This window comes from Drosophila melanogaster, chromosome 3R (assembly GCF_000001215.4).
Source record: "Drosophila melanogaster chromosome 3R".
In the NCBI taxonomy this organism is placed as follows: domain Eukaryota; kingdom Metazoa; phylum Arthropoda; class Insecta; order Diptera; family Drosophilidae; genus Drosophila; species Drosophila melanogaster.
The window spans coordinates 10,451,590-10,472,524 of NT_033777.3; the positions used below are offsets into that span (position 1 = coordinate 10,451,590).

At 45.3% G+C, this 20,935-nt stretch overlaps 2 long non-coding RNA genes across 2 annotated transcripts; one reads left to right on the forward strand and one right to left on the reverse strand.

The window, feature by feature from the left end:
- The first annotated feature begins 9,438 nt into the window (after window positions 1-9,438).
- On the forward strand, window positions 9,439-10,489 carry lncRNA:CR44939 (long non-coding RNA:CR44939). Its single transcript, NR_125129.1, has one exon. It is a non-coding gene; the product is annotated as a long non-coding RNA:CR44939 (long non-coding RNA).
- A 308-nt stretch (window positions 10,490-10,797) lies between these two features.
- Window positions 10,798-13,389, reverse strand: lncRNA:CR44955 (long non-coding RNA:CR44955). Its single transcript, NR_125130.1, has one exon. It is a non-coding gene; the product is annotated as a long non-coding RNA:CR44955 (long non-coding RNA).
- Window positions 13,390-20,935: the final 7,546 nt, after the last annotated feature.

The following is a 20,935-nucleotide window of genomic DNA, read 5'->3' on the forward strand; positions in this document are numbered from 1 at the left end:
AATTGTTTACATTTCTTTGCGCTTGTTGGCCTCGGCCCCGCCCCCTCGTGTTGGCCATGTTGTTCACTTGAATTTCTCAGTATTTTATCTTTTTTTTTTTATTCGTTTTGCAGCGCTGTTTCGCTGCTGATTTCATTTATAATTCGTGTGCAAAATTAAATTAAAGCCAACTGACAGGCAGGAACCCCCGTTGCCCCTTTTTATTGCGTTTTAGCTGGCAATCATTTCCATTAGCCACGGCAAGCAGCGAGAATTTCACATAATTCACAACTGGAAAATTGCTGTCAAGAAGGAGAAGGAGAAGGAGAATGAGAATTCGAGTTTCGAGTTGCGAGCCGGAAAATGCAGCCAAATAGCGAATACCGAATGCGCCGCCTCATCACGCATGCATCAAAGTGCAGCAACACCAACAATAACAATAACAGCCATCAAGACGGCGCCCAACAAAAGGCTAATTGCAATTTGACTGCGTTTACAAAACTTTCAGCCCCTTCAGCCCGTTCAGCCCGCACTTCGTCGAAACCGAGCGCACAGTTGCGCTTTCAAATTGCTTTTTAGCTATGAATAATTTAACTTTTTTGACTTTCGATTTAGAGAAAACACGATAGCCCGAAAAAAAGCCCGCAACTGAAATTCCTCTGACATTGACAGGACGAAACGCAATTTCTGCCCCGTCCTGAAATTCCAAGGCAACTTCTAAGCACTGCAAAAAATAACTAGCTACAAGTTAAATTTCAAGACTAATAAGAATTAAAAGGTAAGTGTTTCACACTTTTATTTGCAAAATGATAAATTTGAAATTTATGATTAACTGAATATTAACTAAATTGCCTCGTTTCATTTACTTTTTTAAGGAATAAATATCTTCAAACGCTCAGTGATAACTTACAAAACCGTCGAGGGGATTTGGCTGGTTTTTGCCGCCGGTGGGAAAATATTTCTCTTGCGTTCTTAATAAGTAAATTGGCGCAATTTGCCACACGCGCCAAATTAAAGGGGAAGCCTGGGAAATCGCCCAGCTGCAGTGGCGAGTGGAAATCATATTGGAAATCCAAGGCAGCCTTTCGGAACTCAACTCCTGGACTTTTCAGGCATTTGACTGGAGGACTCTGGAGATCCCTGGGGTCACCAGGGGCAGCGAACCCTTCGCCGCTGCGATTCATACATCATTCATCATATTAAGTGTTTTATTACACTCGACCCCTCTCACTCGCTCTCAGTGTCTCTGCTGGATCAAATCCCATTACGGTAATTAAATCACATCCATGTGAAAATTACATAATTACAACTCACAAAACACACACGCACTGAGAATATTTACCCACTCACACATAGTTCATATGCGCAAGTCCATAAACGTATTAAAAATAATTTACTTAATGTCAGAGCCGCCGAGGAATTTTTCGAAGAGCCCGAAAAATGTAATTCAACACTTTGTCAATTAGTGCGCCGCCCCTCGAAACTTTTCCCGCTTGCTGGGAAACTTTTCGAGTGGCAAACACTCAAAGGGTGACTGATCCGAGCCTGGATCTGGACAACCCCTCGGAAATATTTGCACACACACATACACAAGCGCTCTCGACTCTCCAGATTCGAACCCCAAAGGATTCCAACCACATTAACATTGGTAATTAGAAATGGGGGAATATAGCCTTGGTTTGATTTGGCCAGGATTGTTCTGCTTGGAGACTCATTACAAGCCAAATCATTTATCAAAACAAACTTTGTGGGGTCCGGATTGTCCACTGGGGAAATAATGTTCGCTTATATAGAGCTCAAATATTCTTAAATCAATTGCAACCTTTAGTTGAAGAGTTTTGGTGAATAACATCTTAAGAAAGCCTGTCATATTAAATTTAAATTTAAAATTCGATTATACATGTACATACAATTTTTTCAGTAAAAAGAATTTGATTTGGTACTCCAACTCACACCCAACGATGATCGATCACCGACGTTCACTAAATGGACGCTCCAATCCATCGAAAAATAGCAACGGATAATTCAGGACCGGTCAAAATTGGTCAGGGCAATCAGAGCACCCCCGTCCAGATACATTGAGTATCGATTAGGGGCAATGCATTGCGGCTGGCCGCAGCCAAATCAATGCTAATTTCAGCCAAGTTATGGCACCACAGAGCCAACGAGCCAATGAGCCGCCCAACCGCCCAGGAACCTGGAACCAGAAACATGGAACCCACTGCAGGCAGGTGAACACACAATTGCACCCAAAATGCGATGGGGATGGGAATGGGGAACGAACGGTGGGGAGACATCAGGTGAGGCACAATGACAATAACCGAAATGAATGCATTTCCAAATCTAATCATTGCGGACCCTGCAAGGCATGTCCATAAACCAAACGGAAAACGTGAGCCATGATAACTCAGAATGCATATTACAAAATGCCAAATCCAGGATGGGGCCAGAAACGAGCTGGCAGCCCACTCCAGTTTAAGCCAGATCAAAACTGGCCAAAAGCAAGCCGCAAGCTGGTGAGTATCTTTCGGATACATGGCCCAAATGACAAAATCATAATTGCTTTTCCACAAATTCTGTGGTCGACCTCCTGTCCGCTCCGAAAAATAGGTTTAAATGTATTGATAATGCACATTATGCGAGTGCAAAATTAACAGCCAGCAAACTGGTAAATGGAAGCCAGACAGTTGGACATTTGCACATATAGCATACACATGTAGATAGGGAATGGCTGGCAAATTATACAAAGTGTCCAGCTTCCCTACAGGATGCGGTTTTGGACTTGTATTCGTATTCGTATTCGTATTCAGATTCCGATTTCGATTCCGAATCCGTTTCGAACGGGGAATCGGCGAAGAGGCGTTTTATAATTAAACCACAGTCAATTACAGACAAAAGCGTCACTCAGGCATCGATGCAATGGGTGGGGGTATTCGTGATAATTGGGTTTTCATATTGAAATTGGCCGGCCAAAGCCAAAGCCAAAACATTTAGCCTTGGGCCGCCTCTGGTTAACAACTCCTTCTTCTACTCCTTCTCCTACTCCTCCTTCTTTGCTCCCTTTAACTCCGATTTGTAATTGCATTTCACGACTTAGCGACAGGGCATCGCCTCAGATGAACCGCCATCTCACTTTTTGCCAGCCGCCACTGTTGACAATAATGCCGCGAATAATATGACGAAATGTAGAACATCACCGCCGACAATGGTCAACTGAAATCAATCCCGAATCGAATCGCATCGAATGCGAAAAACTTTACCAAAACGCAGACTTCGACAGACCGTCAAACATAAAAATTGACGACAAAAATTGCCGGGGAAACACATGCTCCACATATTTGCCGGACATTTATTGAAGTTAAGTTCGCTGTGAGGGGCATAAATAAAACATAATCCCTTGCAGCCAGGCCGCCACGATCGGGCTAGGGATCGGGATGGAAAGGAGATGGGGACACGATATCTATAGGCAACGAAGATCGGAATACCCTAACACAATGTAACCCACACGATGTTAATGGAACTTTATTCAAATGAAAACTACAATAGCTATTTAGCTAAAGTACGTAGAGTATTTTTAATTTAATAAATATACATTTTTACATCAGAGATGATCATAGCCAAGCTTAGATACCTTTAGTTAGTATATGAAAACGGCAAACGAACACTGAATCCATTCGTCCGGCAAGTGGAAACAATGCGCTGGGCAAGAAACGCTTGGCAAACCTGTGCGCATTGATCGAACAAGACTGATGGAGCAACTGGGATTACGTATGCCCCCTTGACGTCGCTGGCCCCCAAAATCCCCGCCCCCCTTTTTCGTCTGCCAGGGGCAGTCGCCGTTCCCAGGTTCCAATTGAGTTTGCAACTTTTTGTGGCCGCGGCGGATTGAGCAGGATTGCTGGCTAGCTGGTTGTCGGGTTTGCCGGTTGGCTTGGCTACCAAGTGCTACCAAGATTAAGCCCGGTTTTGGGTCTGGTTTTCAGCCAGGATGGTTGGCTGGATGGCTGGCAGAATTTATTTAATCTGCTGCGGCGTCGGCGGCGGCTGCTCAAAGCCAGCGAAATCAACGCATAATAATTTTTCACATGCGCCGATCGCTGGAAACGGACGACGACAACTGGCTACTGACTTACATACCCGAAAAGCGCATTTATCAAAGCTGCAAATGGACGGTACCCTCGGAGGGGGGAGTTGGAGTTGGGATCGGAATCGGAATCGGAATCGGAGTCGGAATGGTCATGAATGAAATTCTGACGACAACGGAAGTTGCTGTCCCTGCATTAAAAACAAAATAAGTAATACGAAGAGGGCCCACTTTGGGGACAGATTGAGAGGTCATTAGGTGAAGTAAGGTGGCATGATCTATGCGAAGACCCAACGGATATCTTTGGGAAACTCCTGCAGTACTGCCACCGCCTTTCTGTGACCCATATCTACCTTAAGCTGGGCAATGATAAATTGGGCGAAAGGAAAGGAAATTAAAAGCCATAAGGCCCGGCAACTAGATTAGGCGCTGGCGCAAAAGGAAGCGAAACCAGGGACCGGAAAAGCGAAAAACAAAAGAAATTCCGTGCCGGCGGAAATGTCAAAATGGGCGCAAGACACACACAAACAGAGAAAAACTCGAAAAAAAGACGGCAGAAAGGATAAAAGTAATTAAAGCCAGTAACCGAAGGAGACAAAAGCCAGGATCATGAGATGAGGGCCTGACAGCCCGAAAGTATGCAAGTTGGCTGGGCGGTGAGGCGGGAAAAGTCGGAGAAAGTCAAGGAACCCGCTAAAGGACACTAAGTAACCGAATTCCACGCGCCGCATTTTTAATTATAAATTATTCAAATTCAGTAACATAAATCATTGGGTGCACGCACCCAGTCCAGCTGGATATAAAAAGAAGTGGAACGCAAAACAAAACCCAATTCGATGGCGTTTCTCTTTGTGATTTTCCTGGCTCTTTGGAGGGGTGGGAAAATGTCGGGGAAAAGCCAGCGAAAGTGGGCAGGATTGCGGCTCCGCTTCACACGCATCGCATCGCATCGCACCACATTCGCAATAATCCTGATTTATTGCCGTTTTGTAGTGATTGCACAAGACTACGCGACAACAAATAGATCCTTCATTCCGCCGCTCAGTCAGTCACGAAATGCTAAATTGTAATCAAACAATGGCAAACCCAAGGCGAGCCAGGACCAAAAAAAAAGCAGGACTCGCTGCGCTTCATTTACAAAACAACAGAGGACAAGGAGCAGGATCAGCAGGAGCCGGGCGGTTCGGGGTTCGAATGCCAGCAAATGAGATTTGAATTTAAAGATTAGGCGTCCTGCCGCTCGTCCTGTTTCTGTTTGTGCTCCTGCTCCTGCTTCTGCTGATGGTCAGATGTGGCTGCAACTTTTTGCCGTTCACCTTTTTGTGATTCGATTGCTTGGCAGTCACTGGGAAAAAGTCATTAAACAATCAAGAAAATTAACCAAATATTTTTAAACACATTTCTTGGGTACGATCTTTTATGTTTTCGCTTTAACATAAGTGTTGATAAAGCTTACATGTTGGTTTAATGCTAAATAATATATTTGAAAGTGATAGAAAAGCTTTTTTTTTAAGTATTTTCAAGCTATTGAAGACTGCCAACCAACTACTTGGTTGGTATAAGCATGTGCATTGCATTTAAATTTTTTCTCAGTGAATCAAATGCAAGGAGGTGAGGGGCAGGGAGATTCGTTGGTGAGACAAACACACGCAGAGCAAAAAGATAATGCCAGACAATGGCAAAAGTTGGTCGACACCAGCACCACCACCCACTACCCACCACCCACCAACGCCCAAGCCGCCCAACCTGCCGCCAGATAAGCGCACAGAAATCATTAATTATCCTTGTTTCTTGTTTTGTTGCCTGCCCTGACTTTTGATTCGTTCGCTCTCTCCCCAGTTTATTGTTGCCCGGCTAAGCGAAAAAAAATATTGATTTGTTTCTAATTTTAATGAAAAATTTCTGCCTTTTTTCGACGTCTCTGGCGCAGTCCTAATTTAACTTTTTTGATGAGCACTCTGCGATAGTCCCAGCAGTTTTTCCCGCTTTTCCTTCGAGCTTACTTGTTATACTTTTTGTTATATACATATTTTTTTTGGGTTTTCTTCTGTTATTCGTTGTTTTTCCTGCGGGTTATCGCAGTTTTGTGCTTGGCTGCAGCGCTGCCCTCGAAAGTGTCACGCAAAACCATTTTCCAAAACTAATGATGGAAGGTATTTTAATTATATTCGCCCCGCCCCCCTCTGCCGCTTTTCCCTTCCATTATGCTCGTTTTCCGTTTTTCTGTGCATTGCTGCAGAAATGTTCTTATCATTTTCATTACTCCGCTGTCTTGGCTTTTGCTTGACTGATTCTGATTCTGTTTTTGTTTTCCCATCCAGCTCGTTTTTTCCTCCTCACTTTGGCTTGCAATTTGCTGGCCAGCATCATTAGTAAGATTAATGAGCGAGTGGCAAGGAATGGCAACATTTTAAAGATACAGATACCGAATGCAGGAGTGTGGGTAGAATGGTAAAAAAGTGTCCTTGCCCCCCTGTTGATTATAGTCGCACCACGTGCGAATTTATATGCAATAAGAATTTGAAAATATATGTGGGATATGTGCGGGGGCTGTCCCGAATCCGTTCCCCTCGCAGGGCGCAGGATCTTTGTATCTTTTGCTGTGTGTGAATGGTTTTGGAAACATTTTGAGCATTCGCCTCGCCGCACAACAAATTTGGCGTCGCGTACATTTCATGCATACCAAAGAGCTAAGACATGCACTGCGAAAAAGTAAAGTTAATATTTCTTATAAGTAATGTTAGATGTCTTGCTAAGTGCATAACTTAAAAATTAATTTGTAATGTACATAAATTAGTTAAACCATCCGCATATATCAAAAAACTGCTTAATTCAATTAAATTCGTTAATTTTCCCAAGGTGTAAGAGCAAAAATATCCTGAGAATCCTGGCGAAGAAACTGAAAACGAAGCAGGTGCCTCGAAGGATAACACGCGGCTTGTAGCTCAGGTCCTGGACTCACGAATTGCGATTGGAGGTAGTGGAGGAGTGGGAGTGGATGTGGGCTTGGGATCGGCTCCTCCTTCCTGTCGCTTGTTTATCTATTTTAGCTGCCTTCTTTTTCCTAAGAAATCCACAAGATTAAAGCGGGAATCCTGTGCAGCCAGCTGAAACTGGGGTTGGGCCAAGGAGCCCAGCTGAAATATTTCGCTTTGCACAAATTGAAATCCAAAGTGCTTTCAGCCTGGCGAATTGCGGTGTTACCAGCACCTTTAACCCCTCCAACACCTGGTCCCCATTCCACCGGGTGAGCCGCAGTCTGACAGAAATATTAGCATTTGCGGTTTTTCCATCCCCGGGTCGGGGGATCCTCGGATACCACGGGTTCCGTAGACATGTTGCCTGGGAATGCGGCAGGTGTTGCACGAGATAAATTCAGATACATGGAGCCTACGGAACCTCAAATTGAGCTTTCAAAATCTACAATACAATGAATATTGTGTGTTATGTTACAAAGCAAATCAAAATGAAAAAGATTATCTCTTATAAGCGGATTAATATTTAAAACACATTATAAGAAGTTCAATTGTTATAATAAATATTACTAATAAGTTATTTCTATGCTTTCTATTTTAGCCATATTAGGAGGAAGTTTCAAAAGGTTAAGGTGAATACCTTAACAATTTATTTTCCTGCTGGTTTACCTGGCACGTTTCTCGAATTTATGCTCATTTTGCTTAATGCCCGTAAATTTACACAGGCCACCCAAAAATACTTATGAGCTTATATAAACTAGGACCCAGGCTAAGTAAGAACTTAGATAGGTAAACAAGGTGCAGTGCCTCTGGAATTCGAATCTCTGTGCCCCTTTGATGTTGTCACTTCAGCGCGCCTGTCATAATTACCAAAGTGAAAATTATTAATTGGGACGTTTAAAGCAAAATGTGCATAATTGTCGCGACTACGAGTACGCGGATGAGATTTATGCAGGCGCGGCAGAAAAATTGTCTAAAACGTCGGACGGCATCCACCGAATTACGCGGAAAAAGCGGCAGCGGGCTTTTGCCACTTTTGCCGTTTTGCCAGTTGCCATTTGCCACACTAATTGCGTATGCGATAAATCTTGTCAATTAAATTATAATGTTTGCATGTGGCCGCCACAGATTCGAAGCGATGCGCAAAAGCGCTGAAGATGCAGCGGCAGCAAAACGATCTCGGCGATTATCGGGTGTTTTATCACCTCGACTTCAGAGTCCGGGGCTCCAAACGCATGCCCCGCAATCCTCTTTAACCCACCAATCCCCTAAAAACACCTTTCTGGCCACATATACATACATACACATATATAATTAAAATGTTCACAAGTGCCAGAACGCATTGCTGGATGCATTTGGCCGGCGGAGGAGCAGAGATGCTGACAGCGGCCCGTGGCTGGAATTTTGAGGCGCATTAGTCGCGCTGCATTTGCTGCTCATAAGAGCCAAGCTGCACCGCAATATCGCTGCACCAGTTGCAAATGCCGCACGTTGCCAGTTGCCAGTTGCCAGTTGCAACTGCAGCAGTGCGCCAAAATTGTATTGGCAGCGGCGCCGACTGTCGACTCCTGGCTCTTAATTCAGAATTCTTGACTGGCCCGGCTCGGCGTGGTTTGGCCAGCAACTCCTGCTCCCGTTTTCAGGTTGTGCCAACCAGTTGGGCGCATAAATTTCCAGCTTGTCAGCTTTTGATATATTTTCATAAATTGCCCGAGTGCATTAATTAATTAAGCGAGCCGCATTTTCGGTTGTCCGCTCGCTCGCGAGGTCTTCATTTCACTGGCGCCCTGAAAGTAGGCAACAAATGGCTGAAAAGTCCACTTATCGCTGACATATGGATGACATGCAGGAATTCCTAGAAAATTGTCAGTAATGGTGGTCATTTCGGACTGGAAAGTATTATAAAAGAAAAGATTTTATTGGCAGAATTCTCAGCGTTCATTGGCAATGTTTACTGGACATTTTATAGGCTAGTTATCTATAAAATGTCTATTTATATATTTGCATTTTATATATAGTTTTGCTGGCTCGTTTCACCACTTTTTGGTTTCCAAGTAATGGCGAAAATGACAGGGAGTTTCAAGCATTGGAGCGGAAGGCCACAAAAAAAAAAAATCAAAAACTAATTACTCTTTGCCAGATAATTACCCGTTTTATATAACAATTTAAATAATTTGCCTGCTGACTTTTACACAAAGGAGTGGAATGAGGAGGGCGGTGGTGAAGGGGGGAGTGAAAATAATAGTTTCATGGCTGATTGTTGAGATACAGGCAAGAAGTCGGGGCAACAACAATTTGCTGCACGCCATGGCCAGAAGCAGCAACAGCCAGAGCAACAATAACAACGAGGTGAGCTCAGAAAATTCCTTTAAAGTCGTCAGCTGACATTCGAGTGTAATTTTCGAAACTGATTTTACATCGAAACCAGTTAAATTGTCAGAAAAATCAACTGTCAACATGTCAAAAAATCGTTGACTATGCAAATGCACAACATGGCTCGGAAAGTGGAAAAGCGGGTAGAAGAGGACTGGAAAGGTTGGAAAATGCGTTACATGACGAACATGTGCGTGCATATATCTCCTAGATACGGATCTAAAATAGGGACAGATAAAATGTGATTTCCCGAAATGAAATGTATTTTCTCCGATCCAATTCGATGGCACATGCATGCATGCGGTGGCTTTGTTGCAGTTCCATGGAGCATGGCCCACACTTCATCGCATTCATTTCGATGTCAGAGCTCTCTAATTGGCTGCCATGACTACCTGGCTGGCTGGCTGGCCACTCAAATTACCTAATTATAAAGCGAAATATGAAATGTTCCCAATCAACCATTGTTCGACCACAAAAGCGGAATCCCAGCTCATGCAACTGTCAAGACAATGGGACGTACTATAGATAGGGATACACTCGCCAAGTCTCAAAACCCATCCAACTTATTCAAATTGTGTGTGAGTGCGAGCTGTCAACAGTGTTTAATTTCGGGGGTTCCCGTGCCACATGCGATGGAGTCCAGTTCCAAGACGGGGAATCGACCTGGCCGAAACCGCAATGCACTTTGACTAGCCGGATTCACCATATTACCATCCCTCGGATCGGATCCTGGTTAGCAACTCAACAAGCTAACAAATTAACATGCCGTCCAGCGATGTACTGTCCTTTTGTTTTGGTCTTCGGCCAAACTTCTCGTCCCGTCGCCAGAAATGTCACGCAAGGGGTCAAGTAACAAGCAAACAGAGTGACCAGGATCCAGTAACCAGTAACGGTGCGATGTCCTGCGGCGATGTCCTTTTTGTCTGCATGCAAATGCAAGTGCATATGCACGATGCGATTGCTGTGCCTGCGGCTGCTTAATGGCCACACCTGTTCAATTAGTCAATGTAACCACAAATTCTGGTTAAATTATCGCATTAAAATGTTCGTGCCTGACCTCAGAATGTGCGTGCGTGTTTTGGGTACCAGCACCACCTAGTCTGCGTTTTCCCGATCCACAATTTGCCCCCTGCAACTAAGAGCACTTTGAACCGCCGACAGTTAATCAGCGCCTTGGCCGCAAACTCAAAGGGGGAAGATGTATGATTTCGGGTCTACACAGCAGATACAATGTATTTCCCAAACATTTGAAAATTGGTAATGAGTAAGGTTCATATAATGACCATCTCAAGGTAACTTCAGTGATCCTGTGGATCACCAATTTGGTAATATTTGTACCTATGCTTTTTATTATTGATACTTTAGCAGTACAGTTGTGACTGTGTGCTGTCGTCCATAATCGCTAATTATCAGCAACAACTGACACTTACAGCGGCATCGACTTACGCATGCGTGTCCATGTCCTGGCCATCTTGCTCCTCCAGCAGCGGATCGTTATGGGCCTGGCTTATGAGCAGGGCATGTTGTCATCAGCGAGGAAATAAATAAAAAGTTCAGGGACAAGAAACAGTTGGGAAAACTGGAAGATTGGATGCTCTTAAGATAAAAAAATAAAAATAAAGTGTATAGAATGTGATGTATAAGTCATAATTCATATGTATTTACACATATATATAGAGAAATTAAAATGTTGCTTGATATCTTATGTTTATTTGAATTACATTGAAAAGCGATGAAGTGAACTTTTGGTGTGATATGATGGTTCCTTCACACACCCTATGATGGGTAGTCCAATAATATATTAACTATAGTAGGTCACATAAGCCGACTTAATCAACGGACCCCGACTCCAGACTACTACTACATCCAACATGGAAACGAGTTTAGGGCTCGTCCCGGTGACTGGACTCTGTGGCTTTGACAAATTATCAACTGTCACTGCTTAATTTTTGGCGCACTCGGCAGAGTATTTTTTGTGGGTTCCTTGGGCTCTTTGTGGGTATGTGATGTGTTTTGCTGACTGCGATCCAGGTAGCACTCAGGTAGGGCCTGTGGTCCTGTTTTCTTATATATACTGTTTGGTTTTTTGTTGCTTGAGCTGGGTGTTTTTGCATTTTTATCTGGCGAACCGGCGACTCACATGATACTGATATCGGGGAGCTTCATTAATTGAGAATTGTTGTTCGCCGCGGTCCTGTTTTCCGGTTCGCGTTTTTCCATTTACATAATTTATGATAAGCAGGCGCGCGGCTGGGCAAACAATAATTTTGAAGAAATACATTAATGCAATCAATGGGATGGGATGTTGTCTGGAATGCGTTGCGATCCGAATGGGATCCGAATGTCGGCTGCCATTGAAGATGATGGTGTGCTCCCAGCCCCGGCGGCTTAATTAAGTTGTGCACAGGTGGGTTAAAGGGTGAGCAGAGGGGTCTTAGGTGCTTCTAGGGGGTCCTGGGGGGCAGGGGGGGCTTAAGAAGATTTGCGGGGGTGGAGGAGGCTCGGGCGGTACTGCCACAAACAGTTTGATGAACTCTACGTGTGAGTGTAAATTATTTTGCACACAGCGGGCGAGCGACACTTGCCAAAGGCTCCGCCTGAAGAACCCAGTCATTACTGCACAGCAGACTGCGAAAAATCGGAATGACATCCAAATTAATATCTTAAATTATTAAACAAACCATAAGTTGAAGATGAAGTTTTGTGGTTGTAACCCAGATCAGTTATACATCATACTATACTTTGTATATTCGAGTATTTCATACATATCCTAATGGTAAATTGTTTCGGTTTTAATCTTCAAAATTCCAACAATTTTCGCTTAGTGCATATCCTCCTTCGTTTCCTGGCCAGGCTCTCTCACTCCTTGTTTGGTGTGTTCGGTGCGATTGAGTGCTTTTAAGTCATTTGTGTCACGACATGCTAATTTCACATGAAATCTCTCGCCGACGGCTCCACCGTTCCGTTGGCCAATGCATCGTGTTTCCTACTTCTCTGGGCCCGGACTTGGACCTGTTCCTATTCCCAGTTTCCTGTGTCTGGTGCCCGATGCCCTGGCCTCTGGTTTGGACCATGTCTGGTGGTTTTTCGGCCTCGGTCTTGACAAACACACACTCTAGACACACTAGACCAGCAGGCTAGACATCAACAACGTCGTGCATGTCCCGGCCACGTTCGCATCCACATTATGAGGAGCAGGCTGGAGCGCCCAAGGGGGCGTGGAAAGCCGGAGGTATGGGAAAAGGGGAGGGGTTGGAAAAGTGGGCGTAGAACGGCACCTGGAGTGCAGCACTCAAGTGTACTTGCGGTTTTTGCGTCCATTGCTGCCAATGACATTTTGGCCAGCTAAAGTGCAAAATTTACCGGTGCACAGTGAGGGGGTGGCGGGTGGCTTAGGAGGTTTTTGGGTGGTTTACGGTGGGTTAAAAGGGGGCTAGATGAATGGATGCCTGGGCAGCCGCAGAGTCAACGCCTTTGCCTGGCGAGAACAATGCCTGCTGACCGAACTGGAGTCCCTGCTGCAAGTGGCTTTGCTTTGGGTATTTCAACCAGTCGGATGAGGAGGTGGAGCAGCCTCTGACCTCCACCACCCACTGAACCACCGTGATTAGACGCCCGTCGTCGAGGTTGTCGTCTGAGCCTGGGCTGCTGCAGTTATTAGGTTGTTAGTGGCATAGTCCCTGCCATTCTCATCGATTTATGCACTTCACGGCATCTCGTAATGTGGGTTTTTTCGCCTTCCTTCCCTCTCTGCTAGCCATGTGTGTGTCCTGTGATCCTGGCCAAAAGGGAGCTTTTGCATTTCTGGCCAGTGTCGTTTGCTTAATGGCCCGAACCTGTTCGCAAAGCCTCCATTTTCCAGCCAATAGCTGTGTATATTTGCTTTTGTCTTGGCCACTTCATAAACAGGCAAACTTTTGCTGATGGACACGGACAAAGTTTGAAAAACGCGGTGAAATATGGAGGCTAGAAATGTTGGGAGTAGATTTATTGAACTAAATGGGCAATAATGGTAAATGTTACTTTGACTGAACTCTGATTGATAAACAGAAGTATGTGAGATCTTATGGATTGAACATAATTTGCGAACAAAAATTACTAATATTTAGTTGATCATTTACCAAGCAGCGTTTAATTATAAGTATTTTTCACTTGAAAGGAGATGAACGCTGAGCAATACTTATTAACATTATTAAAACAGTATATTTTGTTTATTTATGGCCAACTCATTATTAAATCAAATACCACGTTTAACTTACCAAATTTGTAAGAGAAGACGACATCTTAATTGATTGAATCAGTCACAGGCCAAACTTCATAAGTCTCCAAAAACGGTGTCCATATTTCACCGAAATTATAATCGCTGACATTTATGGCCAAATATATTTTATCAACTTTAATGGCAGGAAAACCCGAAGCGGCCGAAGCCAATCCCCAAACAGAGCTCAATGCAGCGTGCACCTGTAAGAGTTTTTCAGCGGTTTCGGGTTGCATCTCCGAGTGGAGTGGAGTGGATTGGATTGAAGACGAGGGCACTGGCCATACCAACTCATCCTGTTCCCAGAGCTGAGCGATCTGGGCACACAGTCTCGAGGCCCGAGTCGTGCCAAGCACCATAAACAATCTGCCTTTGGCCCAGTCAGTCGTCTATGCCGGCGGCGATGTCTCTTTGAAGTACGCCAACTATCAAGATCTAAACGCAGTCATTAAGAACAAACAAAACGACTTTATGGACAGCAAAATGTACGAGAACAGAGCTCTGAAAACTGCGGAAAGGAAACCAACACTGAACTGAGCTGAACCAAAATAAAACTGCGAGGAGAAGCTCTTGGGCAATCGATTGTGAGGAGAGCGTCTGGGCGATCTTTATCGAACTGCAGACAACTAATGATCTAATAAAACCGAAACCAAGCCAGGCCGAGCTGCAGATACAGATACAGCCGCAGATACAGGGACAGCCAGCCAGTTGCCAGTTGGCGTGGATTACCGGGCCAAAAGCGGAGCAGAGCTCCAAAAGAACCCGGCTCGGGATCGGGATCCAAAGACAGGAGCAGAGCTCCCGATTGCGATTGCAAAAAGCAGCGACATGAAAGAACAAACGTTCTGCTCCAAACGAGCCGACAAGTGGATTCGAGGCATTGCGGGGATCCGGCGGGGGTTCGAGGGAATCCAGGGGAGATGGCACAGAATCTGAAGCGTTTATCTATGATCTTATATCATGTACTTTCGACATTACAATTGCGGTAAATGCTTCTAGTTTTTAGTTACAGCGCGTACACGAGGCAGCCGCAGCTTTATCAATGGCCAGCAATCATCGCAAAGGCTCAGGCTCAGGCTCAAGCTCCTCCAGATCCTCGGTTCCCCCGACTTCCAACCCCTGATTCTGCACTGAGGAAAAGTCGTGTGATATTAATTGAAAGTAAAGAATATATAATGTCTATTCTGTAGATATGTGTTGAGTTAAAAAAGGGGAGTTAGTGTGGTTAACCAATATGGGGAGGTATTTTTTTAAACAAAGGAATAATATTTACAAGGGTAAGTTAATTTTTTTAATTATACATATTTTTCGAGTGTGCAGTAGCAGTACTCTTGGCGGGAGTTGCACAGCGTCGTCTTTGGGTCTGGCCTTTGAGTCTCTGAACTGAATCCCCGCCTGAAACCGAGACTAAGCCCGCTGCGACTCCTGTTTGCCGACTCCGCATGCAAATGCAACTGGTGGTGGCTCCCGACAGGGCTGCCGATCTGCATACCAAGAGCATACCCCTCTGCACTCCTTTGATCCGCGTTGCCCCATGGACCGCCGTTTCCATCTCGTTGGCCAGATCGTTGGCGGCGATTGTTTGTAGCTGTTTCGGCGGACACAATCAGAACCGATCCCTTTGCCGCCGTTGCCGCATCCCCGCCAGAGTTTCGGTACGCAAATGTGGCTGGCTCGACGCTCGCCGATCATTTTGATATGGCTCGATAACAATGAGGCTGAGGAACCCATCCCGATCCCGATCCGATCCCGGGTTAGCGGTCGCTGTCTGTCTGTAAGCACTAACAAGCAGTACCAGTTGGCCAGAAGATTCTGGCCGGAACCGTTCAGCCTTCGATTCGATTCAATTCGATTCGGCTCGACTCGTTTGTTTGTTTGCCGCCAATGGAACTCGGATGCCTCCCCCTTTTTGCACTCCTTTTTCTTACTTTTCCAACTTCTTGGCCTGGTGGAACCGTTTTTATGGCCCTGACTGAGCCAGCATATTATCATAAATATGTATCAAATTGACGTTGCATCTTCTTGAATTTTCATCTCCCGGCTACTTGTCATTGTCTTTGATTTTCCCTCATTGTCCATGGCCATTGAACTGGACACTGGACTGTGGACATTGGACGGTGGACACTCTGCTCCGCGGACATGAGCTTGGCTTTGATAAGCCGACATTTTGTCCTGGCCAGGTCTCATTTCATTTGTTCTCCTCACTTTTTGTCCGCCTGTCGAGTGGTGCCTTATAGGATTCGCAACATGGTTTTATTTCTTAGTTGGGCAGCGATCAAAACATTCCAAGAATGGGCGGCTAAGAAACTAAGTTTAAGTATATAAGTATCTAAAATATCTCTATATATGTATATCCATTTGACGGATCATTTTAATTTACCAATTGGTATTCAAATCATCCTAATTATTCCCAAACTGAACCTGCATTACGAATCAGAATCTGGCTCAGATATTTTTTCCACTTTCAGAATTTCGAGTGGGCCATGCCAATCATCTTGGGACAACTTTTACCACTTAATTCGCTGCCACGACTACCGGGTACTGGGCTCATTTATTCTGCAGATCCTCCTTGCTCCACCTGTCTCCCTCCATCGCCCAACAGCTGTTTTTGAGCCAAGAGCCTGGGGCCATCGGACATGGACATGGAAGGCAGCTTCTGTTGGCTGTCGCTTTTCCAAGAAAATTAACTAACCCAACAGGCGCCCCCCATTCGCATTCACATTCACTTCCTCGATACAGCTGCAATTCGCAGTTTGCTGTTTTCCGTTTTCAGGAGAGCCCGCGCAGCCAACTAGCGATGATAAATGTTCACTTAATCAGCATTTAGCGTAATTTCAGCTTTTACAATTTCTGGCCAGGTCCGATCTTCGTCCTCCTATCTGCCGTTCTCCTTTTGGAGCAAAAGCCACTCGGTTCTCGATTCTCTAGCTCCAACTGCGAGTTAGCGACCAATTATTTATGACATGAAATTACAAATTCATTTTGTTTAATTTTTCACAAATGCTATCGTTGTTCGCTCGATTCCCTTTCCTTTTCTTCGTCGCACTGCTGGCACCTGTTGACTAACCCTACAGTGAGAGAAAAGGGCGGAGCTTCAAGCAGGTTATAGGTTTTATCAGTTGCTAAAAAGGTAGTAAGTGATCTTGATCCTTCGCATATCTGGGATAAGATGAAATTAGCTTGAGATTAAATGGTTGACTTCTGAGATGTGATATCTGGTAATACATACTACCCATTTTCTCTCAGTGCCCGCCAAGTGAGTGTCTGTCATTTCTATGGCCGCTTTCGTGGCCCCTTCGCTTCGCAAAAGGTGTGGTCCTGGGGCCATGCATTCGGATCGGCAAATATGCACCCCGGCGTAATTAACTCGGGTTGGAATCGTAAGTTAGTCACCATTAAACAATTTAAAATTCTCAACGGCTAGCTGGCAGGAGATGCGCGATTCGGCGGAGGGAGGGGCTTTCGGAGCCAAAGGTAAATTGCAATTAGGCTTCTGGCTTCTGCAAATGCAAGAGCAACATCATGCCGGGAAACGTCGTAGGCCCATTCGGTTGGTGTATTTTATGGCCTGCGGGCCCGTAGGACTGGCCAATGTCTCCGGCCAGCAATGTCTGGGCTGGTCTGGATATCGGGATATCGTGGGGCCCATAGGGGGTTGGGGGGCGGTAAACGCCCGTAGACGATGACGATAATTTCATAATGGCCCGCGAGTGAGGGAGACCGTCCCTCTGGAGGGGGCGTGGCACATGCAAAAGAGCGAGTCAGCAAGTGACTCCGAGGAGTACTCCCCTCTTGCGAAACCTAGGTCTTAACTCATATACCCCAACTACTCATTCCACAGCCCCATCAGCTTTTGTACAACTGCATTAGAGAGGGACCATCAATTAAAAGCCCGCCTCACGGCATTCGCAAAAATGTTAATAACAATAATAAAGGCGACTGGCATTGCTGGCTGCTCGTGCTGTTAATTATTAAATTGCGTTTCTCTGGCCACATTTCATTTGACGCAAAGTTTATTGAGTTGTGGCAGAGCCTTAGAACTAGTAGAACCCCGAGAGTCGAGAGTGTTTATCATTAAAATGTCGTCTGCTGCAGTTCGCATGAAATGCTGGCCACTTGTCACTCCATTCCAGGTGCTCGGCTTTATCTCAAGCACTTTGGGCTTGGCTTGGCCAGAACCTGGAACGTTGGATTCCAGGGGAGGGTGCCACTTTTATGGGCATTAGTGCGACTTATGTTGTTTGCAACGGCACAGCAGCAACACTATTTATTCCCCCCTCTAGCAATATCTGCAGTAGTAACAGCAGCAGCAGCAGCACTTGCAGCAGCAACATCAGAGGTCCTTCAGGCGAGGTGTTCATGCGTGCGACACGCTGAGCAGGTTGTAAGGTGGCTCAGACGAGTGGGTGGTTGGGCTGGTGGAGAAGGTGGTACAGGGACTGGGTCTGGTGGTAGTGCTGTCAGTGCACCACATTTGAATTTCAAAGTTGGCCACTCCGACACTCACACGCAGAAATTTCGTATGAAAATCCACTTTTTCAGTTTATGAATTTCTCAAAAAGCTCAAAATGACAGTTGCTCTCGTTGCTGTGGTTTGATACCGACTCCACCCCGCTCTCCATATCCTTTTTGCCTTTTTTTTTGGGACGGGGTCTCCAGCTGGATGGAGACCACATTCACCCCATCCTAAACCCTTGGCATATGCAAATGTACAACGCATGTCGTTGGAACTTGTGCCAAGTGGCACTTTGTTCAACATATCAAAGGATTGGCTCCCTTCTTTTCCTGGTTCTTGCCAAGGGTTGTCCAGAAACCATACAGCCGACTAAGTGTGCGGATTACGGTAGTAACCCCAGGTTCGGATATAATGGGATGACGTGGTGTTGTCCCCCATCGTTTGATTTTAATGGTTATGGACCAGTTGGTTGCGAGTGCTTCAGATAATTCAATAAACTTTGAAGCCACTTGGTTGATCGGTAATAGATTCATGTTGCTCATAATACATTCGCCACAAGCCATTCAAAAAGATTTATCAAGGGTGGGCAAGAATGTTTCAAAAAATGTATACATGGGTGTGCAAAACTGATAGGAAATTCAATGCTGCTTGGATATCTAAGGGTTATGGAACCTATGCAAATTCAATCGAAATATTTCAGTGTCCTAGTTAAGTATGTCATCATTAAGCATACAACTGGTTAATTTGCTTAATTTAAGGACACAATATAATCAAGAGAACAGACCCCGCGTCTCTTGAGTCACCAAGTTAAATTTTTGCGACATATACGACTATATATTTAATTTCGTGGGCAGCGGATGACGCCTGCAGCCGGGTGATGAGTGTCAGGTTTTTCGGGGTCTGAGGTCGGAGCTCCGGGGCAGCAGCAAAATCGGCTGGTGCTCATGAGCATTTTGTGTGCTAAACGGCGGAGTGGGAAATGGGCGGGACTTGGGGCTTGGGACTTTGCGGGGAGCAGGAGGTGGGGGTCAGAGGAGCATGATATACCAGCGACAGTTGCCACATGCTGTGTGTGATGGTGTGTGTGTGTGAGCTGGTGTGCATAATGCGGGAGAGCCATAAATTACATTTGTAGGCGTTGGCAGGTGTCGCCAGAACTGTCTGGAATCGCGATAAATCTTCATGTGAAATAAATTTCATAGAAATTGCTCTACTGAATTTTGTTGGTTGCCTTTTGGCCGACTTCATATTGTTGTTGTTGCTGCTGGTGCGGCAGTGGCTCTAGCATTTGCCGCTGCTCTTGCTTTTGGCCACTGTCAGCGGATGTGAAAAGTCCTGCAGGACTCTTCTACTGCCTAATAAACTGCTGGCTAAATACGGAGTTTCAACCGCACAGTCCAAGCTGTTGCACTTTTTTTCAGCATCCTTTTCGGCTTTTTTGCCGTAGATTTTCGGTTAGCAAAAGCCGGCGGCCAGACCGAAAAGTCAAGCCTGAAATTCCGGCGGAAGTGCGCATGGAAGTCTCTCGAGTTGCAAATGCAGCCGCTGTTGCAGTTGCCATTGCTGCAATACCGTAGTGCGAGATGTAGATGTAGCTGCAACAGCAGGCGCATAAATCATACGCACTGTCAAACAGAAGTGCTCCAATTGTGGCCTAAAACATTTGTACCACTCATAAGCAAAACCCCTCGACATGACAAGCTCCATTCGGGTTTCAAACGCGACCGATCCCACTCCGCCTGAATGCAACGAACGGCGACTACAACGTGTACTTACATACTGAGCTCACATGTAGCTCATTTTTTATGATCGATCAGTCCATTAAATAATGAGCCAGCCCGGTCCGAGTCCCAGTCGCAGTCGCAGTCCCAGCCAAAGTCGAAGTTGGAGTGGAAGTCGGGGTCTAGGCATCCCAGTCGCAGACTGCCATTTATCGCTCCCTAGACTCCGCTTGGACCAAACTCCGACTTCTACCTCCAATTCGACACGGTTCGGTTTGAATTCCATCGTGATTTGTAACGACATTTATTTGCCCCAGCCAAATTAGAGACGGCGACGAAGAAGGAGGCTGGCCCTGTGGCATTGCCAAAGCCTGTCCCTCATTCACGGAGAAAAAAGTTTATTAATTTGGTTTGTAATTTGCTAGCATTGGCAAATAAATATTAATCAAGCAATATGATGTTCAATCGATTAATTTGTAAAGTCAAAATCTATATATAGTATTCCAAAGGTATTAGATGATACTTTAAGGTTACTTGTGTACTTTTTAAGATGTAACGACTATATAATTTATTTATAAATGCACAATATTGTATATTAAAGGCATATTCATGCTATGAAAGTCTAGAGATATGTCCTTGTTTCTTTCTGTGTACTCTTCTGGATTTGCTGGCTCATCCTACCCGGTGTGGAGCTCCATCTTCGTCTCCATCGCCATGGCATCGTCCCATCCGCTGGCGCATTCCCAGCTGCGACCTACGCATTTCATCCTCTTCCTGCGCCATGTTGATGGCTATCGTCCGATGATGAAGTCGGGCCAGGACGGGCCATCATAGCCACTCACTCACTCCCCGTTTACAGAGCTAGTGGATGGTGGATAGTAGATGGTGGCTAGGGGGACGGCTTACCTGGCTCACCTGGCTTACCTGGCCGCTCCGCTGATTAGCTGGTTAATTCAGTTAGGCAGGCATTTTCGCCCTATCATTTGCCTGACTCTGGGTGTGGCTCGCAGTTTATTGTTAGCTGATCGCAAGGCGAGTTCTGATTCTGCGACTCTTAACTGATGGCATTCCGATAGCAGATGGAACTGC